We start from the raw sequence: 13,352 nt of genomic DNA, 5'->3' as shown, positions 1-13,352 counted from the left end.
AGAATTCCACCTCAGCAGCTATTTTCTTTCTGCCCCCTAATGTGTTTTTAATCTCCATCTTCTGGTACGTATCTCTTCCACTGAGAAGAGACTTGTCAATTTCAGTTAACATTGCTTCTTTGAAGGCACTGGGGCTCTTTCCTCTGGCGAATTTTGAGAATGTTTAAAATTCCCTTTGCCTTCAGTTTGAGGAAGACTTGCTGCTATGTACCCGCACGTGTAATTGTTTATTTAATGCTCTTGGCTTTCTGAAGGTTCTGAGATCTGTGGCTTTTGTCTTTCAGTGGCTTTGGGGAGCCCTCTGCCAATATAATGCTGTACACTGCTTCTGCACGGTCCCCTCTCTTCAGGAGTTCTAAGACATGCACCAGACCCTCTCTAGTGTCTTTCATACCCCTGCCCCATCCCTGGAGCTTCCCGATTGTTACCCAGTGGTTCACCCTTGACCTCAACATGTGATCTTTCCTTTCTGCATGTGATTTGTGTGTTAAATATGCTGACTGAGTTCCATGTTTGTCTGTTTCTTCCTAGCCTATGACAGCCTAATAATTTGTTTTAAAATGACTGTCCATGTTCCTCAAGAAAATATGTGGTGTCTTCCTTGACGTAGATGGCAGATTTGGGCTTGTTTGGTTTTGCCCTTTCCTTCTTTCTTTCTTTCTTTCTTTCTTCCTTCCTTCCTTCCTTCCTTCCTTCCTTCCTTCTTTCCTTCTTTTTTCTCCCTCACTCTCTTCCTCTCTCCCTTCTTCCCCCCTCCTCTTCTTCCTCTTCCTCTTTCTCTTCCTCCTCCTTCCTCTCCCCCCTCTCTCTGCATGTACAGGATTGGTCCAGTTCCTGGGTCCCATTGACTCTGTCTAAGCTCTATGTATTTGCTGCTACTCTCAGCTGTGGACTCTTGTTCTCCCCGTGACTTTGCAGAAGGTGCCGAGCACTATGCAGCTGTCTGTAGAAATGGTTCAGGGCCACATTGCATTGGGGCCATACTGCTGCAGTGTGAGCTCACCTCCCACCAGAGCTCACAACAGGATCAGTGAGACGTTGAACCACAGCCTGTCCATGTCTGCCTGCCACTTGCTCCTCTCACACGCCGAAGCAACCCTTTCCTGACCATTAACCATCATGCCATGGTGTATCTGCTCCCCAGGGTGCTATTGAGAAGTTGTATAAGTTTTTTCTCATACTGTTTTCATGTGGAAGCTTGGGCTCATTTATTTCCTGCACTGTTTTAAGGAGATTCATTTGGATTAAATAAACATTTGCTGAGGCTTCCTGTATACCAGACACCATGCCACTTGCTGGAGAATAAATGGTGAACCAGAGAGAGGAGGAAAAGTCCTATTCACCCCATGGCTTCTCTTTAGTCTGCTAGAGGGGGTACATGGGAAACTGCCTCAGCCCATAGCATGGTGACTGCAAAGCCCAACAGTGAGGAAGGTCCGTGGAGGATGTGTGAGGGTTTTGCATGCAGAGTCCTCCCCACGGAGTGTCTTCACACGCAGAGAGAATGTCACAGAGTGTCTCAGGCATACTCCTGCCTCGTCTCCAACACAGCTGCATGCCAGCCACAACAGCTATGTTTTGAAAGGTGCTGACCGGCCATGCTTACGGACCAATTGTGTAAGAGGAAATGAAGGCAGATGTGGAGAAAGCTTAAGAGCCATTTAAAATTTAAACAGTGCTCATTGTCACAAAGGCTTCGCAGGGCGAGCAGTCTGGCTGCCTTGGAAATCTATTCCCACATGTTTATACGGGCACTTCAAAGGCCTATTAAAGCCAGCTCTTTGATGTATGACCAGCTACTCCAATGGTGACTCTCTGTTAAGTCAGATCTGAATTCAGTGGGGGAAAGGAACAAATTGGCTGTTTTATCTAACACTTTCAATATCAACTCACAATGAAGAGGGGTGTTCTCTCCTACTTAAAAGCTACAAGATGAGTTTGCCACCAGGATAAAGAGAATAAATATCCAGAGACAGATTACAAAACAAAATCAGACCTTCAGTGGCTGAAGGGAGTGGACCAGAATCCGCACAGGCTCCATCTTTCTCCTCAGGGACTGCAACCAGTGGCCAGGCAAGACACTAGTCCGGGAGGATCCATAGCTCCGGGCAGAGCCTGAGAAAGGGTGTTGTATTTCTTTCTGGGGAAGCTGCTGGTGTGTTCTGGTGGAGGCAGATGTCCTGGGCCTGGAGCTGTGTTCTCTGTAATGCCTGAGGGGTGGTGGTCACTGGGCTGGCCATGTGTTGTGATAACGAAGCAAGGGTTCAGGATACCTCTACCCACATATGCATACTCAACATTTTCTCTTGGAGAAGAGTCATGGTTGCCATACAAATGACTTCACTCCTCTCTGTGCTCACAGCTCCATAGAGCACTGGCGAAGACAGACAGAGAGAAAGAGACAACCTGTACAGTGGTAGGATCATCTTTCCCTGATGCAGAACTGTCAGGCCATGGAAGGGTATCCTGGTTCTTGGGTTGTGGGTTCGGCCATGCCCCCAGAACCCAGGCTCCTGTCACAAGGTCTAATCTCCATTCAACCTGTGCCCTTCAGTCACATACAGAGGTGGAGGGCTTGATGAACAGGCCCCAGGCCCTAGAGAGATTTACATACTAATAGGGTACCTGAAGGCCAGAGGGTGGAGCCAATTAAGCATTCCTCCCCAGCCCCCCTCCCCTCCCTATTTAACTCAGGTTTGCCCTGGGTTTTATGGGGTACACATCCAGATCCATCCACCATCTGCCATACCAATAAACCAGTTTTGGAAACCCAAGGACTTCCTAGTATGTTGGGGCAGCACCGTGAGGAGCTGTGAAGAGGCCCTTACTGAGCAGCTGGGCCTAACTTCCAGCTGGAGGAACCCAGGGCCTTCACAGCGGTTCCCCAGCCATTTTTTTCTTGCTCTGCCTGGGAGCAGAGCCGCCATAGAGGAAGGCACACCCAGACTTGATGGAGGGCAATGGGACATTCTGATATTTTTACAAAGGCTCCTCCTGCTCCCATCTGCAGCTGCCTCAACAAAGTTGGTATTTTGTCAACTGAAACTCCATCCAGGTCCAGAGGCTGAGTTCCCAATTCTACCCATCAGCAGGCCTGACTTTGGTGTGCCCATAAGGAATGACGACTCAGGCTGTTCACACTAGCTCGAGAATGTGGCCTTCTCCCTCATACTCATGACACCATCCCTGTGTGTAGATCTGTGTCTTGTCCAAGCATCTCATCCTTATAAGCTTGCTGGATTAGGACCCACCTCAGGTTGGTCCAATCAACAGTCAAGTTGTAAAACATTCTCATCAGAGAGCAGTAGGTGTTAGGGCAGCAATGTAGGAATTTGAAAGACAGAATTAAGCCCAAAATACCTTCTGAAAGGAAACATAAACTCCCAAAATAACTGTATAAAAATCCAAACAAAAATAAAATTAAAAAATTCTGAATTATAAAAATCGCATAATTGACAGATGTAGAGGTGTGAGCTTGCTCTGTCAGCCAGGTTAGCTGGTACACAGACACACAGGCATATGCATATATACACATATGCATTCATATGTAGACTGACATACACTCAGCATACACGTGCACTCACACACACATGCACACATGTATGTAGGTACAATATGCATGCATGCACACTTGCAGAGACATGTGCACATGCATGCATGCATGGGCACACACCATAACAAACCAAAAACTTGTTTTAAAATAATTGCTAAGAGAGAGGCGGACATGAATTAGCCAGGGAACTCAGAGAGTTATATCACCTCAGTTCTTATGGAGGCTCCACATCCAGTGCCCCCTGACAGTGCTTCTTTCTCAGCAACTGTTCAACAAAGGCTTGCTGGACCACACTGCCAGACCCTAGAATGGATTGTTTTTTTAAAGGTCTACTGAGTTCTGTGTTGGACATTTTGTAAAATGTAACACAATTACAATGTTTCAAACCTTTGACTTAGACATTTCACCCCATCATTGTCTGCTAAACAGACCTTCCTGTGAATGACAGACCCCAAGCAGAAGGTCAGCAGTGGCATCCTTGTGAACTATAGTGACATGTTGACACAATCTGAGCTGGAAGCATTGCGGTAGTTTTTATGGAAATCTTGTGCTGTTGAGGAAAAGGGGTGGTTATATGTGCATGGATGAGATATAATTCTAATCTGTATCACTTGGAAAAAGCAAAGACAGAATCAGTGTGTTGTGCTTCTGTCTGTTATAGTTGGATCTAAACTGTACCCTAAGGACTTTCAAGTTGAAGGTTTGGTTCCCCCAAGGCTGTGATGCTATATCTCCAGGCAGCAGTCGGATCATGAAGTTCCTGACTCCATCAAATGATTAATTCACTGGTGGCCTCAGAATCTGGTGTGCTGTTGGGAGGTGATTGGGACAGCGATTGGCTGCAGTGTGGGTTCTAAGAGGTGTGTTTCCAGGCACCACATCTCCTGTGGGCTGAGGCCGCTTCCAACCCCGTTGTACAGCCTCACCAGGTCACAAAGCAAAAGAGCCTGTGACCCTGGACTGACCCCTCTGCAGCTGTGAGCCAGACCAAAGTCCCTTTTTGAAGTTTCTTTCCTCAGGTACTTTGCCACAACAGAGTATGACACACTTTGTCATTCATGATAAACTGTACAGCCAAGATACACGTTCCAGTATTTCTGAGAGTGTAAACTGACATCTGCTAATATGGAAAAAAATATATAAGAAAATTAACTTTGCACCTGGGAGATGGAAGTGAGAACATAGGCACCTTGCTCTTTCCACCTGGCAGACATTTCAGCCCAGAGCCCCAGGCCAGTGTGACCCTGCTAAGGCTGTTTAGAGGCGGGTGTAGGGACCATTTGCGCTGTTAATTTCTGAGCTTTTAGCGTTTATTTCAAATGCTTCACGATTAAAATGTAAAAAGTGAGCATTCACATGTCTTTTTTTCCTACTAAATTTTCTAAATAAAAGATTCCCACACATCCACAGCGAAATCTGGGCCCATTTTTGACTATGACATCTTACTTTATTCAGCATTTTCTACATCTAAAGGAAAAGAAATGCAACTCGAGCTAGCTTGAGCAAACTCAAGTTCTCTGGCTCCCATTTCTGGAAAGTTCTGGGAACTGCCTTCAGTCCTGACAGTATCAGAGGTCCTAGGATACTGTCTCCCCTTTCTCTCCACCTGTTCTGCCTCCACAGGCTTCATTCTCGGTTCAGTTTGGCATCACCATCAAAGTACATATCAGTATCTCTTCCCAGTGCTATGACAGGGTCTCCAGGAAAGCAACTCTTTTAAGAAGGGATTTATTCCAACTCACAGTTTGAGGGTAAATGCACCTGGAGGAAGGCAGGACAGTGGAAGCGTGGGGAAGCTGGTCAGGATGCATCCAGTCAGGAAGCACACAGAGGTGCACAGAGGCGCTCAGCCAGCCTTCCTCTGATCCCCTCTGATCTGATCTCTAGTCCCTGGAGCAGATCTTCCTCACTGTTCATGATGGGTCTTTCTTCCTCAGCCAGACCTTCCTGGGACTGTCTGGCATACCTCGGGATCTCCTCCTGGATGACTCTAAAGCAAGGTGAGTGGACAACGAAAATTAACTAGGGCAGTCAGATCACACAGACCGTGTCATGCATTAGGATGTCCGATGTCAAACCTGTGGCTACAGTTAACCCTCCTTCCTTGGGTTCCCTGTGTTCGGCAAGAGCACTTCATAGACCTCGTTGTTCATAGACCATGCTGTTCACCTTTTTCGGCTTTTACCAGGAAGGCCCCGAGCACTGTCACAGGGTGTCTCCCACCGGATCTGATAAACAGGCTTCCTCTTCTGCAATAGCAAGGCAATCCCTCCTGTGGGCTGTGGAAGCCAGCGACCATCAGCAGAGTGAGAACGACTGTCATTTTCATGGCAGCCAACTTCCCATTTGCTTTTACCTCATCACAGATTAGGCTCCACACCACCCAGTGCTAGGAGGGAGTGAGGTGTGGGGTTGGTATTAGAGACCAGCACCTAAGAATTTCTCAGGTAAATGGATAGATGGAACTAGAAAATATCATCCTGAGTGAGGTAACCCAATCACAAAAGAACACACGTGGTATTTACTCACTGATAAGTGGATATTAGCCCAGAAGCTTGAAATACCCAAGATTCAACTCACAGACCACATGAAGCACATGAAGAAGGAAGACCAAGTGTGGGTGCTTCGGTCCTTCTTAGAAGGAGCAACAAAATACTCAAGGGAGCAAATATGGAGACAAAGTGTGGGACAGAAACTGAAGGAGAAGCCATCTGGAGACCATTCCACCTGGGTGTCCATTCCATGTGCAGTCACCAAAGGAAGTGCATGCTGACAGGAACCTGATATAGCTGTCTCCTTAGAGGTCTGCCAGAGTCTGACATATACAGAGGCGGATGCTCACAGCTAACCACTGATCTGATCAAGGGGTTCCCAATGGAGGAGTTAGAGAGAAGACTGAAGGAGCTGAATGGGTTTGTGACCCCATGAGGAGAGCAACAATACCAACCAACCAAAGCTCCCAGGGTCTAAACCTCCAGCCTGGGAGCACATAGGGAGGGACCCATGGCTCCAGCTGCATATGTAGGTGAGGATGGCTTTGTCAGCCATAGGTGGGAGAGGAGATCCTTGGTCCCATGAAGGCTGGATACCGAGTGTGGGAGAATTCATGGGTGGGGAGGTGGGAGTTGGTGGGTAGGTGGGGGCACTTCCTTATAGAAGCAGGAGGAGGGGAGATGGGATAAGGGGTTCCTGGGCAGGGGAGGAATGGGGTAAGGGAATAACATCTGAAATGTAAATAAAACATACAATAAAAAATAAAATAATAACATATAGTAACACACCATTTAATCACATATATGTATATATATTTGAGAGAGAGAGAGAGTAAGAGAGAGAGAGAGGAGAGAAAGAGAGATTAGCACCTGGGAGAGAGGAAAGCAAGACTAAGTTCACTGCCTGCCTGTAGTTGAAGATGGTGGCCCTAGGGCAGGACCCCTGAGCAGCACCAGCCAGAACTCACTTTGAAAAGGGTCACTTGGCCCCCAGATGCCCAGGCAGGACTTAAGATCCATCCCTGGTTCTGGGTGTGGAAGGGAAGCTGAGCCCTGGACTCTGGACTCTCTCCCCGTAAAGTGATTGTGTCTCTTACCCATTATCTGAGGGAGAGAGAAAGTGGCCCAAGTCTCCGCAGCTCATGAACCCTGAGGGGTTGCTGCTTTCTGCTGAGTTTTGCTTTGTATTTTAGTAACACTAAGTGCTCTTGTTTTTCAAGTCTGAACTTTACAGTAGCAAACACTGTAGTTTGGTGACAGGGGCTGTCGAAGCCATTCCAAGCCTAGCCAATGTAACTGCCGTGGGCACACCTCCAAAGTCTTTAAATTCTACTTTCTTTCCATGGAAAAAAGTACTGAACACAGAGGATGTTTGTGTGTGTGTGTGTGTGTGTGTGTGTGTGTGTGTGTTATTACTGTAACTGAGGGTAGTTGTTTCTGATCCCCCTCAGAGAGCGGAACTGGAATGTAGAGAATTTGTGTATGTTTGAGATAGGAAGGGAGAAGGGGAGAGAGAAGGGAAGGGAGGAAGAGAAAGAGGGAGGGAGGGAGGAGGGGAGGAGGGGAACACATGTGTGTGTATACTTTAAATAATGACTTTATTACTGTCTCCAGTTTTCAATGTGGATTTTATTTTCTTACCTTTTGCGAGGTTGTATATGTATGCATCTGTAGTCATCCGTAATGGCATTAAACACTGATTTGTTCTAAAAGACACATTAAATGGTGTCAAATTTACGGTATTCAATTTACCACTAGAAACAGGAGCTTGGGGGCGAATGCTGAGATTTCTCGATTGTTTTTTTTTTTTTTTTTTTTTTTTTTTAAATCTTCCCGTTGTAACCAAGACTGCCTTCAAAGATTACTTGGTGTAATTATGATACATGATTTTCCCCCCACATTGATGTAAAATTAGGTTCATTGCTTCCAGTTGTTTTGCTTCCCAAGGCTTTTGAATGTATTAAATGTATGTGGGTTTCAGATACTCAGAAATCTAATTTTGACACTCCCCCCGACTAAGAAACTGCTGTTTCCCTCTGATTTGGGAGCTTCTACAGTCAGCACTGTGGTCTCTATGCATCTGTTGGGCTTTCTTATGTCCCTAGGGAAGAGAAATGTGTTTTCCAAAGGGTGACTTTTAATATATCACATTTCTGAGTGGTTCCTCCAAAACCATGCTGGAGAAATTGGCACAGGGGAGCACACAGACTAACCTGCTGAGATGTGTCTTAGGTGTCTCTGTGAAGAAATATTCATCTTTTTTTCACAGTAAGCACCGGAGGTAAATGGCACTTGGAGACACCACGTAGTCCACAGGGTACCTGGGCCCTAAAACCTGAAGTGGCCCCCTGCCTCTGAGGAGAGGCCACATGCCAGGTGACTCAGAACATGGTCTCAAGCAGGGCAAGGGCATGTGTACCCTGTGCTGAAATACAGTCTTAGAGCTGGGTCTGACATGTCACACCTAAAACATTCGCCACCCGGAAAGAGGACACATTTTGCTTGCCTTAGAAGCCAGAGCCTTTACGGCTGCTGATTGAAAGTGCAGTATGCTTTCATCTTGCCGTATAAGTTTAGAAAGTCTATAGGTAAAATATACAAGGAAGAGACTGAATGAACACCTAAGATTTCTGAACAATATCAGAGCGAATGTCACAATAAAGGCACAATCAAGCATCTTTGGGTCTGCGATATTTACACTATGTAGTCTATCCAAGATAGAAACGAATACGGGGAATAGATGGAGACACAGTTTTAAATTCTCCCACAGAGCACATTCAACGGAGTAGAAAAGGGAGCAGCGGTTTTCAGAGGGTTCGGAAACCAGTCGGAAGAGTCTCTGAGACGACTTGAACAGGGTTCAATAGACTTTCTAAACTTATAAGGCAAGATGAAAGCATAGAGTAGTTTTCCACAGTTGTTTTAATATTCAGAAGTCCCCAGTGCTTGAATATTTAGTGGAGCCCACTCTACAGAAAAGATATAAGCATAAATCCAAACATTTTCCCCATGTACATTTTATTTTAGACTAATGTTTTCTTTGAATCCTTGTAGGAAGCTTTGGTTGAGCCAAGCCACGGGGCGAAGCAGAATCAAGTGTGTGGTTGATATAGTTTTCTTTCTGTTGCTGTGATAAACACTGTGACTGGAAGTGACTTGGATAGAAAAGAGTCTATTTTAGTTTACGCTGCTAGGTAATAGCCCCTAACTGAGAGAAGGTTAGCAGAACTCAAGGCAAGAAGCTGGAGGAACCCTGTTTACTGGCTTGTTGTCTAACTTGCTCCCTGTTTCAGGCTCAGCTTGCTTTCTTGTACAGCTAAAGCCCATCTGCCTGGGGTTGGTTCTACCCATAGTGGGCAGGGCCTCCCCACATCAACCATAAAAGAGAGAGAAAGAGAGAGAGAGAGAGAGAGAGAGAGAGAGAGAGAGAGAGAGAGAGAGAGAGAGAGAGGCCTCATAGATATATCCACAGCCCATCCTGATCAAGATAACTCTTCAACTGAGTGTCTGTCTTCCCAGGTAACTGTAGTATGTACCAAATTGACAATAAAAAGCAAGCCAGCAAAAGAACAGTTAAAAATAATAAATCGATGTTGGTTTATTAGCTACATGCTAATAGAAGAAGAAACTGGGCATGAGGCATATAGGATTCACTATCTTTATGATATTTCTGTAAATACCAAAGTATTCTAAAATACTTTCTTACTAAATTTAGTAACAATAAAAACAGTGCAATAATCTCCAACTATGAGGAGCCCAAACCCAAATATTTCAATGGTAAATTCCACCCCAAAATTAAATATGCTCTTAGTCACAAACCTATTATTTTCCATATCCTCTAAAAATAGAACAGGAGTGTCCTTGTGAGTGCTCACTGTCAGCTTGGCACAATCAAGAGTCACTGCAGACTCTGTGGTGGAGCACTGCAGACACTGTGATAAAGCACTTCAGATACTGTGGTGGAGCACTGCAGATACTGTGATGGAGCACTGCAGACACTGTGATGAAGCACTTCAGATACTGTGATGGAGCACCACAGACTCTGTGATGGAACACTGCAGACACTGTGATAAAGCACTTCAGATACTGTGGTGGAGTACTGCAGATACTGTGATGGAGCACTGCAGACACTGTGATAAGGCACTGCAGACACTGTGAGGGAGCACTGAAGACACTGTGATAAGGCACTGCAGACACTGTGATGGAGCACTGCAGACACTGTGAGGGAGCACTGCAGACACTGTGAGGGAGCACTGAAGACACTGTGATAAGGCACTGCAGACACTGTGATGGAGCACTGCAGACACTGTGAGGGAGCACTGCAGACACTGTGATGGAGCACTGCAGACTCTGTGGTGGAGCACTGCAAACTCTGGTGGAGCATTGCAGACTCTGTGGTGGAGTGCTGCAGACACTGTGAGGGAGCACTGCAGACACTGCGATGGAGCACTGCAGACACTGTGAGGGAGCACTGCAGACACTGTGAGGAAGGCTTAGAAGAAAGCACGGATGTTCTCACCAGCATGTCTGGTCTAGCACATCTTAGAAATAAAAACAAATGCAGGGAAACAAAGAGCAGACTGGAATGAAGAAAATACAGCTCATATAACTGCTGAGGAACCTGAATCTGTCTAAAGAATTCATTAAATTATTTACATATTCTGTACATTTCTTTGCACTTGATACTGTACTTTGAATATATAGATATTCAATTCAAAGATAGCAAGCATAGAAACAAAACGTAACAAAAAGGCAGTGGCTGGCCTTGACCTATGAGGATGTGAGAGTCAGTTTTCTTCCCCAGTGTGGGCCAGGGTAGGTTGTTCACCCTCCAGTGATGGTGCCCATACCTAGGCACATACTATCAGCACTAATTGAATCCACTCAGGATTATGAATAAGGAGCAGGTGGGGGGAGGGGAGGAAGTGCTGTTGGGAGGGTGCCGTAGGTGGCTCTTGAGGGGCTACAGTAGGGAGCAGGGGTATATGTCATATAAATGCATTGTGTTCATGTGTAAAATGTGCAAAGAGCAAACAAAAATACAAGCAGAATGACAGCCAGTGCTCATGAAGAGCTGGAGGAAAGATCGCCCTCATTCATCTTCTGAAAAATAGGTCGGCCACAATGACAGAGCTGCCAAGTTTCTATACAGAGTGTCTGGATGACCTGGCCATTCCAGGCCCAAAAAAACCACAAATATGTCTCCCATGAAGCGTCTGCACTGACATCCACTGTTGCCGTTGTGGATTCACAGTAGCTCAGAAGGAAAAGACAGCACAGGTGCTACCAGACAGTAAAGTCTTAGAGAAGATGTGTCGTCCTCCCATGCTGGAAAACAACTTGGTAGCCAGAAGGACTGAATAATGACACGGACTAGTCATGACAGACTGTGGGCTGTGCACCTTCAGTCACGTGGCCTGCTCAGAGCAGGGGATCAGTAGCGACAGAACACAGAGCAGTGGTTGCCGTGGATGGAAGGATATGGGGTAAGAGGAGTGTCCACACCTCTTTTTGGGTGGCATCTGTGTCCAGAAATGTCTGTATGATCGCCACCGAACTCAATTCCTCTAGAAGAAGTGAAACATTGTGTTCCGCCTGGGTGCTTTTGTAAGAGATTAAGTTTCTCTGGATTTGTTAAAACAACAGGGTGACATAAATGCGGGTTATGCAGGGACTCTGTGCTATCTTCATGGTTGCTTTTGTAATTTATCATTCTCAGAATAAAATAAGTTTACGATAATAAAAACTCCTCAGCTCCTGGTGTATTCCCCACGGTTCCCTTTGCTACCCAACCAAACTCTGATTCCAGGGTCTATCCTGACCGTACTAGAGGAAGCTGGGCAGATTAGGCGCCTGCCTTCTCCTTCATTCCTCAAGCAAAGCTTCCTGCCCAGCATAGCCACTCTGCTTCCCAGTGACAGGAGTGTGACCGGGTGTCACACAGAAGACGGGTCTTGGAGATGGAATAAACTGCCTCCGGCAGTCTCCAAAAGCCAGCAGTCACATGAGTATGCCTCTCTGTTAATCACGCACCAGTGAGAAGTTAACCGAGAGTGGACTGTGAAAAAAAAAAAAACAAACCAACAACAAAAACAAAAACAAACCAAAAAAAATCATTTAAAAGCATATTTATCCGCACCCAATTTTCCAATTATGTGTGTGTGTGTGTGTGTGTGTGTGTGTGTGTGTGTGTGTGTAATTACACACCCTGCAGTAGCTGAAAATTTTTCTCTTGTTAATAACACAGTGCGTTGGCAGAATGGAATAAAGCATGATTCTGTTGTATTTAAGCCACACACACACACACACACACACACACAAATCAAAATTTAAGTACTAGTGTTTATCTTTCAACCTGAAATTTTAGTTGAAGTGCTCTCTCCAAAGGAGTCAACGGATACACGAATGGGTCAGCCATCAACATTCAATGTCTGCTATGGGAAAAGAGAGTCTCATTCAGGAAAGAAAGATCACAGACTCTGCCTGGTGTCCCATTCCACATCAGGCGGCCGCCCCCTGTCTCGAAGCAGGGTAATTAAACAGGCCAAGGAAACACGAGCAGGCTGCAGGAAACACTGTGGCAGGAAATCCAGATGCAACCATCAGGGTTTCGGATCTGACTGCTGCTCTTGCTTTCCTCGGCAAAGTCGAATCGATGAGCCAGACTCCAAGATCGAAGAGGACCGTGATGGAATGCCACCTTATGAAGTAATTGGCCTCACGGATCGGCCCAAATGAGTCATGAAACTATTCGTCAATAGCCTTGGCTGCGACTATGAGCAGTTACACGGTAGCTCTAGGGACAGTGATCGGAAAAGCTTACTGTACAATTCCTTCGGCAACACATTAATCACCTTCACCTTGAACCAGGAGCATCGGGAAAGAAACAAACGCCACTGTCACTGTGAAACCAGCTAACAAGGACCTGCCTTCCTCCTGATACAGATAGAACCAAAGGCTAACTGGCTTGCCAGGGAAAGGGCTCACTTTATCTGGTAGGTAAAGATATGTTCCCTTTGGCCAACGTGTGTTGATGGGTGCAAGAACTCAGGGGTGTGTTGGAGGATGAGGTCATGGATGTTTTCCGTCCAACGGTGAGGAGTTACTGTGAAAGGAGCCCCATCTGAAAAGTCCTAAATTGCACAGCCTCTGAGTAGAATAGAAGACATGGCCAGGACCTGTGGGAAACTCCACTGGCCAGCAAATGGACTTGTGAGGTGTTAGGCAGGGCTCTCTCCTCCCTCACTGTGTGTGTATATGTGTGAGTCCATGTTCATATGTGTGAGGGTAAACGTGTGCATATGCAG

General features: G+C 46.0%; 1 pseudogene; it reads left to right on the top strand.

Annotated features, from left to right (window-relative positions):
* Positions 1 to 12,783, top strand: part of LOC117703274 (transcriptional adapter 3-like) — a 26,086-nt pseudogene extending 13,303 nt beyond the window's left edge.
* Positions 12,784 to 13,352: the final 569 nt, after the last annotated feature.

Source organism: Arvicanthis niloticus, chromosome 2 (genome assembly GCF_011762505.2).
Source record: "Arvicanthis niloticus isolate mArvNil1 chromosome 2, mArvNil1.pat.X, whole genome shotgun sequence".
In the NCBI taxonomy this organism is placed as follows: domain Eukaryota; kingdom Metazoa; phylum Chordata; class Mammalia; order Rodentia; family Muridae; genus Arvicanthis; species Arvicanthis niloticus.
The sequence above is the reverse complement of the archived record's forward strand: the minus strand, read 5'-3'. Positions and strand labels throughout refer to the sequence as shown.